Source organism: Lepeophtheirus salmonis, chromosome 14, assembly GCF_016086655.4.
Source record: "Lepeophtheirus salmonis chromosome 14, UVic_Lsal_1.4, whole genome shotgun sequence".
Lineage (NCBI taxonomy): Eukaryota > Metazoa > Arthropoda > Copepoda > Siphonostomatoida > Caligidae > Lepeophtheirus > Lepeophtheirus salmonis.
The window spans coordinates 33,978,526-33,996,915 of NC_052144.2; positions in this window are offsets into that span (position 1 = coordinate 33,978,526).

Here is an 18,390-nt window from a genome sequence, read left to right on the forward strand (position 1 = left end):
AAGTATAAATTGGTCTAAGTAACAAATCTTTATCATTCAAAGTTCTATATCAAAAGGTTAACACTTTTAGTAGGGTAATTCTACATCAAATCGCCCAAAAGTTTTCACCTTATCAACTAAGAATGTGGTAATTTTTAGTGTAAATATAGATTTTGACATGAAAACTCAAAATCTATTTTTATTTTTTGCAATTGCAAGATTGGTTCCCCAGATATAGAATCCTTATGTTTTTGATATTTTTGTAAAAACTGTGATGTACATCTAATTTCAAATGTTCGTATCTTCTAAACTGAAATTTTAACAAAAATAAGTATTTTGGAAAAGTAAAAATCCGTAACATATTTTTGGTTCTTACTTATATAATATTAGCTCGTTATAGGGACATTTCTTTTTATTAGACATTTTGACGTTTTAGTTCACATTGTGATTTACCTCTTATCTTGAACAAATTAGACTCCTTTTATAGCTTATTTCCATTTGAAATAAAAGGTGGAGTTGATGTGATGAAGATTACATACATTGTTAAGAAGTTCTAGGAGCCAGGTTTTCATATGGCGAGAATGACAAAAAAATTGGTAAGTCCTCTCCAGGATGTAGAGGGCATAAATTAAAGATGGATACGAAGTTCTTGTTAAGTTTGAAGAAGAAAATAAAGACGGATACTACTAAGTCGATGAATCACCACTTCGTCAACGACTTCTCTGAAGCTCTTAGGACCATCAGGAATTCCATAAAGCACAACTTGGGATTGTTTTCATTCACAAGGACCTCACGCAACCTTCTGGCATATGGCAACAACGCCAAAAGTCTCGTGAGGTGCAACAAAATCTTCACATGGATAAAAGCAATTGGGTCAATTATGAAAAATTTCTCGGACAAGAAGATTTTCACAGTTGATCAATTCCACAACTGCCAAAAATACCACTGGCTTGCAGAAACAAACGAAGAGGTCCAAGAGGTTTACCACACCAAATATCTGGCCCAAACAATGGTTCATGGCGTTGTTGCCTCTGATAGAATGAAGATGCCTCCCTTCTTTTTCAAGGCTGGACAGAAACCCGGTTCGGAGGCTTACTATAAGGGTAACTACGTGTGAACTCAGGATGGTTAACTATAGATGAGACAGTCTTTGAACAAATTCCATTTTCCTCCTTTTAGGCAAAGGTTGCTAGATTCTTCAGACGGTATTTCATCAAAATGACTTACAGTACATAAAAAAGGATCATTCCATTACGAGAGCTAACCCCATACTAATTACAACTTCTGAAGATGATTGCCAGAGCGTCCAAGGATTTTAATATAGTACATATTTATGTATATTCGTGGATTAGGGCAGAGGGGAAGGGTTTTATTCCTTTCTTTGGTTATCAGCATCTCCCTTTCCCCTTTATATTCAAAAAAGAGATTGAATCCTACTTGGAACTATGTCGTATGTATGTACAAGTACATTCAAAAAGAAAGAAAAGGATTATCAGTTCTTAGGTTATGAGATGATGACTCAAATAATAATAAGTTTTAAAAGTTTAATATAAAAAACGTGAAATTAAGATTTGCATCTCAGAGGAAGGAAAAATCCAGAGTAGGAAAGTTAAAAAATATTGTAGAGACATAAAAACTTCTGGTCTCCTCTTCATATTCATTAAAGAACCAGCAAATGGGATAAGAAAAAAAATTAATGGTTTTTATAACCTCTTATGTAAGAGTTCCACTCTAATCGGATTTCATTATTAACTCACCTCAATAAAAGTTGGATTAAAGAGATAGTTATATGAAAAAAAAGAAAGGGTTAAGTAATTATTTGACATATGTGGCGAGTTAACACAAAAACAACTTCGAACAAAAATCAAGAACAGAAGAAATGCCCAATATATTTTTTTACTTCTCATACACATACCGGGTGCAGAAAAAGTACTGAGCCCTGCCTCTAAGTAGTCATTAAAATACTCATATTTGATCAGAATGATGTTGTACATGGAAAATTTTATTTTACAATATTTTTACCTATAACAATGCACATTGATTTATGAATCCGGCCACCATCCCCCTGAATGACAGCCTCGATCTACCTCCGGAACCCCTTGTACACATGGGCAACGTAATCTTTTTTCAGGATCCTTCACTGCCAGATTAAAAAAGTAAACCGGATTCTAAAAGCTTGATGGACTCTGATATATTTTATTCAATAAAATCCCATTCAATCTCAATTATAGTCTCTATACGAGGCCAAAAAAGGAGAAGACCTTCGCCACTTGGTCTCTTGGCAAATCCTACAGTTCCTTCTTGATCCAACTGATAAGCTCGTCCTTTTGTTTTGTTGTTCCAAGTAGTTGTGATCTAAGTAGCAGTGATGTTTTGAGTAGTTTAATAAAATTTTGCAGTTAATTTGTTCCATTTTTGATATTCTTAAACCTTATCCTCCGTTACGTCATTTGTTCGGTAGTATTAAAAAACCAAGAGTAGCTGTGCTGCATACAACTGACAGCTAATTAAACCAGTGTACCGGATCGAATTGATGGACATATGCATGCTGGATTGAGCCAGAAAAAGCTTATGCCGGACTGGATGCTGGGTTGAAATTAAAACTAGGTGAGGGAGTTCTTTGCTCTCTACGCATATAGCAGTTTCTAAGCAGTATATATTTATAAGGAAATGAATCCCCTCTGACACCTGAATGAATAGCTAGTGATACGCAGTGTGTAGATAATAAAAAAATATACCAAATACAAAAATAATCCTTTCAATTCAAATGATTACTTTAATGATTTGAATCTTGTTGGCCTCTAATCCCCGTGTGAAGTATATGTATAGGTAGTTATTCGAGTCCATATACGCACATACATATGTACTTATAATGACGTATGAGTGTACTAAATCTTTCAGCATGCAATAAGATGACACCCCTCAGATTGTGGTGAAGGTATATGTAGATATACATAGACCGTATGAACTTATAATATTTAACAGACTATGATTTATTGTAATTCGGCTATTTAACTTTTTTTAAGCGAATGATTTTATTAATGTTATAACCTTAGACGACCTCTAATTTGCAATATTTAAGTTTATGTAGATATATGTCGTCTTTTTTAATTATGTGAGTTGACCTTATATTTCAAACATAAGTAGAGCTATATTTTCACTTTAATATACGAGAGTGGCCTCAAAAGATTCCGACCTCAACGTGAAGAGGGAAGGACTCGTAAAAAAAACTGATCATATCTATCAAGTATCTGTTGAAGGTTACTCACCAAAGTTTGAGTCATTTTGGTCGGGCAGTTGATATGTAACATCCGTTTGAGTGAGTGGATGTAAGCCTTTTTGTGAAAAAGGAGGAAATGGAGTATGGCGCTGACATTAAATATTTGTTTGTTTTTTTAAAAGATGTAACCTTTAAATAGATTCAAACGAGAGCATACATCTAAAATTGTGCTTTTTGTGCTAAAATTGGATGCATCCAAGTCAATTCAACTCGGAGTAATTGAGTCAAAAGAAAAAAGCGTCTCTTTCATCTTCTTTTTTAAATCAATTACTGCTTTTAACCTTCCCTCATGTAGGAAGGCATATTCTGCATGATTATTCCAGGTATCTAGAATTCAATGAGGTAGATTTTGTATTTAGCTACATACATATGCAAGTAGATATGGCTGAATGCAATAAGGATGTCTTGCATCATAAGATGTAGACACCTTACATAATGAATGAATGTTAGGTTGAGTGAGTATAACCTCTTTCAATACTTTTATTATTATAATTCTACTTCCTCATCACCTTTATTCTTCTTTGAGTACAGAAAGTACAAAAGTTTTCTTCCTTCCATTGTATGTATGACGCAGAGAATCCCGTCAAATTTGCGTCATTCAAAAGAATTGCAATCTCGGTCTATTAAAGTTTTTATTATTATTTTTTTTCTTTTATTCGTCCTTTTTGAATAACTTCTATTGATAAAGAAGAAGAAGAAGCAAAAGAAGAAAAAAAGAATTGGGAATTTCTTTTGTGCCTTACGTTCAATCAACTGCACTTTTTTTTTTTTTTTTTTTGTATGTCTGGTTAAAGTTATATTCATACTGGTGTTGTTGTTATTTGAGTTACAATGATAGGTTGTGTGTTTCATTCTAACTACATATATTGTATGAATGTACTTTTATTATTAAAGTCTTAACAAAGGGAAGAAGAAGACCCTTGCTTGGATTTCCTTTTTTGTACAAAGTACGTACATATTATTAACACAATAGAAAAACATTGATGTTGATCAAATGATGACGTCAGGATTTCCCCTTACCATTGTTATTATTTCTTCGTATATATAAAGATCTGGTTTGATGCATTTGACCTTGAAAAAAGGCCTATATATGCCGGTTGACATACTTTGCTATATCCTTTCTTTGGGGAAATGCTCTATACATACATATAAAATCATTTTGTCGGATTGCAAAATGAACTTTTTAGCTTGTGGACAACCAATTTCTTTATTTCATAGAGTTTTTATTTTGTTATATTGAATTTTATTTTTAAAATGTATTATTCTTTTGAATAGATTCTTCGCCCCCCCCCATCTTCCCTTATTTTTTGGAAGAAGGGAAGCCTTTACTCAAGACTACAGAGCATATGTATATCTCCCATTCCTCCAAGGAGTGAGTTTTTGTATATATATATATATACATTAAATGTATGTTGTTTCATTATCAAAACGGTCAGAAATGCCCGTTTATATATAAATATAGAAATGTAAATTAAAAATTGTTAAATGAAAAAAAAAATGTTGTACACAAAATATAATGGGAAAATACTTATATATATAAACTAGGGAATGGAACGAGGAGAAGGAAAAAGAGAAAGCCCTCTCTTTTAATATTGTATGTTATTTCGCCCCCTTACTCCCCCCTTGCTTGCTTCCTTTTATATATAAAAAATACATACAAGCCTTGTGTTTGTATTTCAAGTCCGAAGGAAACGTATAAATAATTTATTATTATCATTATTTTCTGGGAGAAAGCATTTTTGTTTTTTTGTTTTAAAAAGGAGGAGTCAAGAAGAATCCCCTCTTTTTCTTTTCTTTTTTTTCTAACCAAAAAAACTTACTTGCTTTTTTTTATTCCTTGTAATATGTAGCTTGTTAACACTAAAGCAAGCTGGAATGATTTTTCTGAAAATTAAGTGTGGATTACTTTAACGAATATTCATCATTTTCTCCAAAAACAAAATTGTTTTTTTAAACTCGCTCAACTCGCCCGAAATTGCCTTTAAAGGAAGGATAAATCGATGGATTTAATTTGAAAGACCATATCGGGTCCAATATAAGTACCTTTAGTCAAATAAAGCTACAGCTAAAGGCCTTGGATATCTGAACTCACCCCAGAAAAATTTAAATACAATACCTATAATGGACTTATATGTATATTTATGAAATTTTGGGATGGATTGAGATATATATGCAAATTAATTTGGATTTTCTCATTTCTCTAAAAATACCACAGAGGGCGCTGATTGATGGACAAAAGTCCTTTTGAAATTTAGAAGGAAATATATTTATACTATGAATATAAAATAATTAATCATCACGCAACCTATTCTTCCTTTTGAAGAGAGATTTCCAATTATCCCAATTTTTTTAAATTATTTAATTAATATAATCCTCCGACATTTATTTTACAATAAAAACCGTGGAAGTATGACTTTGCACTAATAAGCAGTGGTGTAGCATCTGATTTACCAATCCATTATGACAATTATTGGTATGAATTGCACTTTTTATTTGGGTATAAGCCGTATTCCCCCTTCAAGACTGCTCATAAAGCATAAATGCTTCGCATTAGAGAGCTTTAAAGGATTTGCAAGGGCATCTCCAACATATTGTTGGGCCTTTATACTAAGTATAGATTCCAATTATAAAGTACTTTATATAGACAAAACAAAATGCGGGAATAGACAATAATAGAATATATTTTGTTCACAAAATATAAAAAAATAAATCTTTAAAAAAAAGGAAAAGAAGTGAAAAAAGAACCAATGACTGGGGTTACATTAAATGCCAATCGTCCTATTGTTTCAAAGAATGGGAGAAAGAAAGAAAGAGAGAGCGGGTTTCTTCTCCCGATTACGCATCACATGCACGTTTGTGTGTACACAAAAAAACTATTTCGTTAAGAAATCGCCGACTTTTAATTTGTATTTTCAAAGCATTTTAGAATGTATAGTGTACAACTATTTTGTTTGTTTATTGCTTTTAATGTCAAGTTATTAAGGGAAACAACGTTTTATATACATATATATAAATAAATGTAAAAATGGAATCTTGAAGATATAATATTTTTTTTTTTTTTTGTGTGTTCTTTCCTTGCTTCTTCTATTGTATGTATATATATATGTTGTAATAAGATGAAGGAGGGTTCTATTGTGTTTCAAGAAGACAAAAAAGAGAAGAAGAAAATTTCCTTTTTCTTTGAGAAAGAAGAAGAAGAAGAAGTGAATTTTTTTCTTCTTTTTTTTTCTGTTAGAGTAAGAAGAATCTCAGACAACAATGATAGAAAATAAACGAGAAGAGACATTAAGAACAAAAAGTATATTCTTTAAAAAACGATAAAGTGCATCATTAATTCTACTCACATAACCTCTTCCTTTTTTTTGAGGTGGTAGGTGACTTATTCTTCAAAGTTTGGTGCAACAGATACCAGGAAGATCAAAGAATGAATCACACACATTACATCCTGAAAAATCAAAATTAAACTTTGGGCTCATAAAATGAACTTACTTGTTCAAGCATACACAGGTTAAGGGCCAGTTTTGGGCTCTCTGATGATATGGAAAAGTACAAGTCCAATATTTGCATGGAAGAATCCTAAAGAGCAGACCACTTTATTAACAGATGTTCATCGCTCTCATATGAGAGATATCAAGCCAATCAAGGATATATTTTAAATATTTTTTTTCATCAATTAATTGTGATATTCTAACCTATAACAAACATGAATTAAGTTTTTTTTTTTAAAGCTACCCTATGGAGAAAAAAGAGAGAATAACATGAAAAAAAAATTGATATTTCCTTTCTAAAAATGTATAAAAAAGATGATGCGCGCTATACGCGGATCATCAAATTTTCCTCACTTTTTTCTCTATTTTTGTTCCATAGAACAATTTTAGAAAAAAGCTTATAAAACATTTTTTATAAAAAATTTCTGCGTACTATGTATATGGACTAAGTAAAGAGTTTTTGCCGTTTTTGATCGAGATGTGCGACCTAAAGATGACCACGTAGGACAATCCAACTTTGCATAGGCTATATCCATACAATATCAAAACTTTTACTGCTCTAGCCAGTATAAAATTCGAAAAAAGTTGAAAATCAAACCGCTCTACTACACAAGTCATGGGCCATTTGTGGCCTATCTAAGCGAATGGAAAAATACATGTGCAATGTGCAATATTTGCATAGAAGAACCACAAAACGGAGAACACCTTATAAACACATATCCCTCGCTCTCATATGAGAGATACCAAACTATGCAAGACGTGGATTTAGATCTTCGTATTCTTTAATTATGAAATGTACAAGAAATTATTTTGATCCCGATATAATATTTGTATAATAGTATTTGTTCTAGAACTTATCGTATAATTTTGATATATATTTTTTTAAATAATGGATGACAGTTGATCTATAAAAAAAAAAAATGTCTCTCATAAATTATGAGATCGAAAAAAATCGGTCATTAAAGTGAGATCGAATCAAAATCGGTCCATAAATTAAGAGCTGAAAAATCGGTCCATGTCTGATACCGCGTTCAGGACCAAAAATCGGTCCAAATCCGTCTAGAAAAAATCACTTCACACAGAACTGAAAAAAAATCGATGCTGGACCGAGTCTCAACACTAGTTTGTGCTGTAAACCTATTTTTTTAAGAAGATTCTTAAACCATCACTCAACTTATTATTTATGAATAGATGTTTATATGTATGTTGTAATAAATATGACCATAGACGAGTGCAATACTTTTTGTAATTCCGCCTGCAACAGTATTTTGTAATGCCAAAGCTTTTATCATATTATTGATGAACGAACATCAAAGTAAACTTGTGCGTGATAGATGAAGAGTTTGTTGGGGAGTTATTAAGTCCTTGTTGGACTCGAAGTAGAATTTAGGATCGACAATGCAGTAATTTCTATCCATGCCCTTGATTGATAAGAAGTTGGACTAGTGTTTATTTTTCAGGGTGGTTACGTTAACAGGGGTGTCCGCAGAGGGTGAGCTGGAGGGGCTATTGCCCCATCCCAAGTTAAGGATTTTTCTTTTTTTTATTAGAAAATTTTATTTCAAAGAATTTAAGATTATAAATTTTATTTCAAAGAATTTAATGTTGGAAATTTTATTTCAAAGAATTTAATACTGGAAATTTTATTTAAGAAAATATAATATTTGAAACTTTTTTTTATTGTAACCAGTTGTGGATTTTTGAATTTTTTTCCAAAAAACAATTAAAAAAATTTTGAGCGCGAGACTGTCTTGTACCAGAAACCCCTCAAATTGGCCTCACACCACCGCTACGCCTCTCTGGATATTTGGGAAGGGGCATCATCCTGTTGGAAGGTTTATAAATCAATCTGGAAGTGATGTTGAGCCTAGGAAAAAAGAACTTCCTCCAGGATGGTGCTGATGTACTCTTTAGCATTGATCTTCACCGCGGTCGGCACAACCACCAAGGGGCTTCCCTGTCTCAGTCACGGCCACCCAAACCATCACAGACTGTGGCTTCTGCACTCTGTTGACTCTATAGGTACCTAGCTTATATTTTTTGGCCAAAATCCGATGATTTTGGGTATTGAAAGACTGTTTTACAGTGAAAATCTTCTCATGACTAAACACAATGTTGGGAACCATGCCAGTGCTCAGCTTCTGAAGAATGATGATGCTTCTTTCAAGTATTTCAGCCTTGAACTTGCTTCACAGGTGCTGTTCCCTCTTCAATTTGTAGGGATGCATTCAAAGGTCATCTCAAGGTATCTCATTGTTGTTCCACCCATGTTGAAATCTTTGTCCATCTTGGTGAGGTTACTCCTGGTATTTCTTGCAATCTTTGCCTTGTAGACTCTGGGTCTGTTCTTGATAGATTGTACCTCTCTTGTTAGGCATAGGCTCCAGGCTTTTCAGGTTCCTCTAGATGTCTGGTCGAGATTTGCCCTTCAAGTTCTCCTTGATTATATCTCTTGGGTTCCATTGTGCTTAACAAAACTGTTATTTTATTCAAAACTGTATGTTTTGATCTAGTTTCGATGCAACTAGAGTTTAAACATAAATTCTCGCAACCTTACATATAATTATATTTATTTAAATTAACCAGACTTTCGGTGGACCCTGTAATTATCGATCGATAATTTTAATGTTTCATTTAGAAATAAATGTTACGGGATACAATTTAGGTAACGACGCAATAAAAGACACGTAAGAACAAAGTACTTTTCTTTGTTGTAACAGGTGTATTAATAATGTTTAATGATACATGGATTAGAATACCCAAGGAAACTTGCATTATACAGTATTTATTATGAATATATAAAAATAATATAATTCATGGGCAATTTATTTGACGCATCCGTTTTATATATATATTTTTTTAATTTTCTTTTATTAGATCGTGATAATAATTTGCAGGATTATATTTTACAATAAAATACATAAAATATCCTGTAGTTATTGACTCGTTTTTTTTATGTTTTGACACTGTGTTTCAAATGCTAAATCATAGATGATATCCAAATAATCCCATTTCAAAACTTGCGCATATCTTCCACACATAACTGATAGGAATCCTTTTACTAATTTACTCATAATATATATATGGGATTTTTGGGAAGTAAATTTGGCACACTCACTAATGGTATCACTGAATTAAACCCATGTTGACATCAAAAGCCCTTCTTATGATTATAGGGGAGACAATGAATTACAGCAATGAAGAGGAGATCCATCAACGTTTAAAAATAGCATTAATGTAGATACTATTAATTTTATAAGGCACTTTTAAAACAATTAATACCAAAGATAGGAGATAATTCTTATATCAGTTGAAGATTTTAACATGACGATAATATTATATTTAAGAATATACATATATATACCTATATAAGGTCACACTCACCAACCATTTTTCCTTTTCTAATCGTTTCTAATACTGTGATTTATTCTCTACAAAATGAAATTTGTGACTTTAATTTGTGTACACCAATCAATATATACATAATATCAGGGGTTGGAAACCCAAGGCTTGCGAGTCAGGTGTTGTTCTTTTGATGACTGCATCTGTCTCGCAGACAAAACTTTAATAAGAATGTTAAAAATATTGTAGCAATCCTGGAGATAGCTGCTATGTTCTATTTATATACTAAATTTATTATATCAGTAAGTCTTGGAGATTGGGGGAGGAAGGGGCTGTCCTCTTTCCCTCCTCCAAGTTCTGCCTATGAGTAAATGACGTAAATGAAAAAAGACACTTTTTTCCTGCTATATGATAACTCTAATTTTTTTTTAAATGATAGGGGCCTCTGAAATGGCTTAGTTGAGTCTCTCTAGAGACAAAATAATATAAGAAGGCTCTCATTTAATACATGAAATAAGTGAGATACGACAGCTGCACTGTTATAATGGCAAGAAAATAATACGATCTCGAATTGATTGATTTTTTTAATGAAAATGTCAGGATATAATGAATAATTAATTGTTTATCTAAGTTTAAGACCTAATCATCACATTTTCTTTGTATTCCCTCTCATTTATCAGCTGTATTACTTACATAGTTTCTTGCCATTATCACACAGCTACCTTTATTTTTCACAAATCATAATTAATAATGACAACATGTTCCTCTAATTTTGATTAGATTTGTTAAATCATAAAGCAGATTCTATGATATACAATTCTACCCATCTGGCAGGATTTGTTGTATTGAATAAATTGACCTACATGCTTCTAGCCCCGTTTGTCTACTATATGAAGATAAATCTACATATATTTATAATGCGATGATTTATTATTGGACAAAAATATATTGCATTTTTTTTAGACATTAATGCAAATATGCATAAATCAAGGTATAAATCAACTTTCTAAGCAATAATAATAATAATAATATGAGTTATTTCTCTGCTAGTTTTTTTTTTTTTTTCGCATGCATGTTAAATAAATGTAAAAATAATTCGTTAAATGAGATAATGTGTTTTTATACTATACTGTACATATATGTACATACTACAAAATATAAAAGTTTTCTTTTTTTTAATTAAGGCTCCTCCATGTATTGGAGAGAGAGAAAGAGATAATGAATCGTAAAATTCGAGGAAGTTTTTTTTTTTTTTTTTTTTTTTTTTTTGAAAATGATTGTAAAAAATCATTAAGAGTGTATAACTTAAGGGAGGTGGAGTGAGAAGACAGGCAGGCAGGCAGGAGGAATAGAAGGAGGGGGGTATCATATTGTATTATCATTCTTCGAACAATGGTGGTCGGTTTGGGAAGACGTATATATATATATAAATGATAAAGCAGGAGAATTTGATGACAAGTCATTTTTATTTTTTTACACGTTGAAGAAGACGATGAAGAATTAGTGATGTGCTGGTCCTTTTTTCTATATATCATAACAAAGTTATTTTGGTCCCAATATTCCCTAAGCCACCTGTTGATTGGTTTATAGGCACATTGTATAAGTGAAGAAGTTTTAATGCTGAAGAATATGAGGATATTATAATATTTGAATGTTACATGGATATTTATGATCTAGTTATTGTCTTTTTTATTAAAAAATATCAAATTTATAATTAATCTGTATTATTAATTAATATTTATTGGGTCTTGGAGCCATTTATTCAAAAAGAAATAGAAAAAGGACCCAAAATCAACTGATTCTTGTTAGGCAAATTTTTCCTACCATTCCAATTACTACCCAATAATAGTTTTTGGAAATTGTTCAAAGTAGTTTAACAAGAGCTCTAGTTCTAACTCAACCAATCAACGTTTAGAAAAAGAAGTAGAAAAATTCAGAGCTGACAAAAAAGTAAATTATAAGCTTTTATGTTACTGAGATAACGCCGTGTAATATGAAGGATTTTAAATTCGGAATAATTTAAAGTGTTTGTCATGCGAATAATGTAATTATTGAGTACTCAATGAATAAAAGATGTCATTTTCGACTTTAAATAATAAATTACTAATCAATCAGACGTACTTTATGGACACTAGTCTATAGTTGAAATGCCCACAGTTATATTTCCCGTAAATACATACTAATTGTGTAGTTTTAGTACATCAAAATGAAATGATAGTATCGATTAATAGTTGATTATTAAAATCACGGATATTGTAATCTAATCAATCGTTATGACCACGGAATAACAAACTAATTTAATCCTTATTTTGAAGTCAAGGTTTGATGTTTGTACTTTTTTCCACCTAATCAGGATTTTGACCGTTTAATTATCTCTTGTTAAGTTGGAACAATACACAAAAAATGATTCTTGAATAATTATTAAAGTGTTGAGGAGAATTTTCATACTGCTAACAAGAGAATTTGTGTTTTTTCTTTCGAAGGAAAGGTTGCAAGAAACATTAAAAGTAATTATGTGTGAGACTTACAATTTTTAAAATGAATTAGTCATATATATACATATATATTTCCAGATATTGAAATACTATATATTATTTTATTCGATACTGAATTATAATATTACTTAGTAATTGTATTTGTATATGATGGCCAAAATTTCTTCATAAAAATAATAATATGGGCAATATATATATATATATTGATATACCTAGGACGAGGGATTACTAAGAAATTGTATTCCTGTCCTTTCGGAAACGGAGCATAAGTATATAATAACCTTATTGCTTTGTTTATTTATCAAAAAGTATAAATTATGAAATAGCCATGACGTATCATCCGAGACGTGGGAATCAACAGTTGGCAATAAAAAAACATAGGATATTTTGGTGTTAGGAGGTAACACCGTGTCCAAGAGAGATTTTTTTTCACGGTTCTAGAACGATTTGAACCGATATATCAGTCCTACCGAAATTGAATCGTTTTCATATAGTGGACCACCCATTTTCTCCCATATCCTGTACAAATATGATTTATGCAACACAAATAACCTTATGAAGTCATCAAAATTTAAATTTTAGAATCAGTCTAACCCGAATTTTTCTTTGAGACCCGTCCAAACCGAACTTTTTAAAAGAACTATAATATAGTTTGTATTTTTTCGTCAGCTGTCGGTTTTTTTGCTTTCTTTCTCCTAATCAGTGTTCTGAAGGTTGATTGGTTGAATGAGAATTATCTCGTGTATACAGGATTATTGAATAATAATTATATAGTCGGAAAGAGTCTGTTAATTTTGGGGTTTTTTTTGGTTTCTTTTTCTAGGAAAGGTTGCGTGATAGAGTCAAGGGAATGTATCAGATCCAAGCCCAACACTAGTATATATATAGTTTCATACTCATTAAATAAGAGCGCTAATGAGTGTCAAAATTGATAAATTATCTCTTTTACTCCCCCCTCTTCTTCTTCTATGTATGTTATGTATTCGTGAGGAGGCAAGCAAGCAATAGTCATTAACGCATGATGATATACGTACATACAACCAACCAACCAACCATATGTGTAGCTAGCTCCCTCTATTACCTACTTTCTCCCTTCACCTCCCTCCTCTATTCATTATATGGTTGTATATAGATCTTATTGTGTTAACGTCGTATTAGATTTTTATCTGGCTACTACTACCTCTTTCTCCGTCTTCACATGTTTGATCGATTAAATCATTATCAACCCCTAAGTAGGTATGTTGTTGTATAATAGATACAGGGGCATTATTCAAGGTTTTGAATTATGATTTTATCCATTGAATATGGAAGAGCTGCAAGCTATTTTATAACAATTATTAGGGTAAAAATAATAATCTTATTTTTTTGTCAATCCCGATATTTTATGAAAAAATGGAAAACATAAATAAACTTCTTGGATTTACAACACTACAGCTTTATTTTAAAACTTTTATTCAAAAATTAATTGGGATAGCTTCATAATGTAATAGACCTGACATATGTTTGATTTAGACATATTCAGCTAAATCACAGCCTCTATACGGTATACGGTACATTTATGCTGTACGACGTATGACCAAAGAAAGGAGTTCAGTGGGTTCAAGTCAGGGGAGGAGGGGCCTGTGAAAGAAGGGTACAAAGTTGTAGCACTCCTTCCCAAGCCGAGTCTGGGTCATCCAATGAATTGGGCTGTGCCCTCAAGCGTTGATCCGTCCAGATTTGCATTTTAAGGGTGCTGGCAATGGTCCTGTTGTCGTAACTTGGATCGAAGAGAGCATTAGTTGTAACGAGGTGCATCTCGGATATCGTTTGTTGAACATTCTATCTCTTTTAGACATAATAGAAGGCTCCTATCGACGTTGGGATCTGTACAAAAATGAGCAATTAGTAGATGGTCTACCATAAAAAAAGAAAACTGGTTTCCATCAAACGGAAATAAAGTTATGTTGTATTTTCTAAGGCGATCATTTGATTGTTTCACCCTGTACTTTATGAAATAATACAACTTTTCATGCATAAAAAAAAACTGTGAAAATGGCCAAAATCAGTTTGGTAGTTACCCAATTATGGATCACTTATTTTTAACTATGGAATGTTTACTCAATAACTGTTGATTGTAATGCTTAACTGGAGCTGATTCAATAAATTACACTGTATTTTCTTGAATTAAAGTCATTCATAGAAAGCTCTATGCAGTCAAAAAATCATCTTCATAAATTAATGTGAAGATTCTAAAAAAAATCACAATTCCGATTCCAATTCATTTATATTTAAAATAATAGCTAAAAAATATCATTGTGTTATCAGGGGAGTCCACAGGATTAAATATATATATTTTTTTTTTGTTGTTTTTTTTAATTGGTTTTTGAAATTTTTTTGAAACAAATTCCAATTATTAAATGTTTTTGAAAAAAAAAGTTCAAAAATTCCATTTGATATTCAAAAAAATTTCAAAAATTCACAACTATTCACAAAAAATTTCAAAAGACAATGAGATATTTAAATTTTTTTCAAAATTTCACAAAAAATTATAAAAACCCATAAATATTTTCAAAAAATTAAATTTTTTGGTTTTTGGAATTTTGTGGGTAAAAAATCGAAAAATTTAAATTTATAGGAAAATGTTTCAAATGTATAGCAGTTGATTTTTAAAAAAATTTTAAATATATAATTGTATATTTGAAATTTTTTTCTAAAAAATAAACTTTTTGGTAACAGCTGTGGACTTTATACATGTTTTCGAAAAAATGTAATATTTGGAATTTTTTTTTTATTATTAAATTGTTCCAATTTTATGTTTTAAAAAACCAAGCCCCCCACCTCCATCTAAATAGAATCCAATCGTCCGGACCCCTCTACCTACTAATATGATATATGAACGATATTTGGTCAAGTTAGATTGAACTAATTTAATGGGGGATCACCGTTGTTTACTGCTTGTAGTTGCTTTACATACCCAATAATTCTTTTGCCATTTTGTTTTTATTCATATTTTGTATACTTATTTGTTAATGACGACTGCTTTGAACATCTGCACCATTTTGTGGATACTGGGTCCTATTGGCTAAATGAAACAGACGATTATAGAATTATTGAAAATGATTGTCTATGAAAGTGTGTCCTAAAATTTGGGACGCTTTTCAAGAGCCGATTTGAAGTTCTATATTGTTTTTGTCAAGATTAGTATTGGCCTTCACCAAAAGAGGTTTGTATCACCTTGTCAAGGGCAGAGTAAGTCAATTAAAATTTTCTTTTTATTTACATATTATAAAAACAAGATTTTTTTTTCTTACTCTCAATCCTACTAAGTCATAGTCTTGTCATTGTCTCAGAATAATTGGCCTTAAATATATTTGACTACCAAGAGAACGACTATCAACTTCAGTATCTAAGTATTTTTTGATGTTGAACACTTTTAACAAAGGGCTCGTAATCCAAGGCAAGACTGTATATTTAACATTCGCCTTCTTCTTTACTAAAAAAACAAAAACACCTATGGACATGACCCATTTATACCTACTATAAAATCCTATTTCTATGAAGTTGGACTTTGAAGCACTTTGGATACATAAAACTTCTCACAAGCGTTATTGCTCGTTAATGCAAGCCTGTTCATAAATACTAGGGGGATCTGACAAATATCCGAACTCAACCGGAAAATAGCTGGACTCATAAATATAGATGCTAGTCACATTTATCAAGCATCTATTGACAGCCATTTTGGATGCAAAGGGGTTATGTAACAGTTGTTAAAGTAAGTTGATGTGAGAGTTTTTGTGAAATAGATTAAAACAATGGCAGATATATAAAAGGCTTGTTGTGTTAAAATTTGACGTGTCTCAATCAATCCAAATTGGAGTAATTGAGCCAATAACTAAAAGTGATTAGTGAAAAAATATTTTGCAGAGAAAAACGCGGAGTACTATTTGGATGGGTTAGCGGGATGGAAGCATCGCTGGGAGAAGGATGTAGAATTTGAAGGAGACTATGTTGAAAAATTAAAATCAAAAAATTCAGAAAAAATGTCTTGTATTTTTGTTAGGTGGGAAAGTTTTCAAACAACCCTTGTACATGTGTGGCCTTAGAAACTTGAAGAAAAAACCTATCAATATTTAGTTTTTTTTTTTTTTTTTTTTTTTTTTTTAAATATACAGAATACAAAATTTCCCGAAAAATGAATTTATATATATTATATAAGTACATATTTGGTATTAAAAAATGGTGTCTCTTTCTGTCAATGACATACTCTTCTTTCTCTTTCTTTCTTGCTGAGAATTTATAACCTTTTTATTGTTGTTTTGTTTGCTAGCTTGCTTGGATGTACATGCACAGCCTTTATTTATTAAATATATAAATAATCGTTTATCGCTCCACTAAACAATTAAATAATCTCAAGTCAAGTATTGTTTAAATCATAAACATACATTCTCTACTTTTTTGATTTATGAAAAAGAATGAGGATTTTGTACAAACATATATACACTTAAATATGTGCCTAGTAGGTTTCAGACTCGGTCCGATAGCGATTTTGCTCCTGAACCCTATGTAAGTGAACCTTCTTTTTTTCATATAGTTAATAAACTTGGGTTATACGTTAATTCAAATATTGAATGAATTTTATTTATTGATACACAGTTGACATAGACTCAAAATTACGTTTATTAATCATAAGAAAATTAGATTGGGGTATCAACAGGATATCATTTCTAATTATTATAGTTGAAATATTATAATTTCTATGTACATAATTACTTTTAACGACCTTTTAGTACTAAAAATGTACTTATTAATTATGATGAGATTGAGTGTGATGTATATGATAAAGACTGATATTATATTTGTAGCAATGCGTATATTTTAAATAAAAAAATAAAAAGGGTCGAAGTAAAAGAAGGACTGAAAAGTAAACAAAATCAATCCAATTCACCAAATCTTGATGAAAAGTTTGTAAATTTGCAAATAGTTTCTAGAAAATGCTGCTTTTGTAACAGCAAAAGTACCATTTTCTGATAATTAAAGATATTAATGCTATAAACAGCATTAATATCTATTCATCAAAATTAGTGTGCAGAAAATCCGAGTTCCCTGAGCAAGGGTTAAGTTATTTTTTCTAGACAAAAAGTTCGATCAGGAACACTGTGCCGAATAAACGGAAATTTAATAGCTTACATATCGTTGACAACTTATTTTTGATCTTATTCCATTGTTCAATTTTTACCTATCCTATTTATATAGGACTTGCATAGGAAATACTTTTAACTTCAGTTCATGTCATAGTTGGAATGTCCAAAACTTGGAAAAACACTTGATATAATATTGAATTAGACCCATCTTTTTTTTTTCAATCTAGATCGAATTGTTATATAAGAGCCGTATAGTGGATGGAAGGATTTTGATTGGCAGTTCGGCATAGTAAGACTGTCGTTACCTCGCTAACACAAAAATACTCTATTCAATCTGTTGTCAGCGTTCGATTCTCACGTCTCGGTTATACGTCATGGCTATTTCATAATTTATTATTTTTGATAAATAAACAAAGTAATAAGTGATAATGTACGTTTCTAAAAGGAGAGGAATACAATTTCTTAGTCATCCCTGGTCCTATATAAATATATATATATTGACCATCTTATTATTTTTATGAAGAAATTTTTGGCCATCATATACAAATGTATAGCTACGCTTTTCATATAATAACAATATTAAGTAATATTATAATACAGTATCGAATAAAATAAATTAAATTATTAAAGTAAATTATTTATAAATGATATACCCAATTCATTTTAAAAATTGTGGATAAATT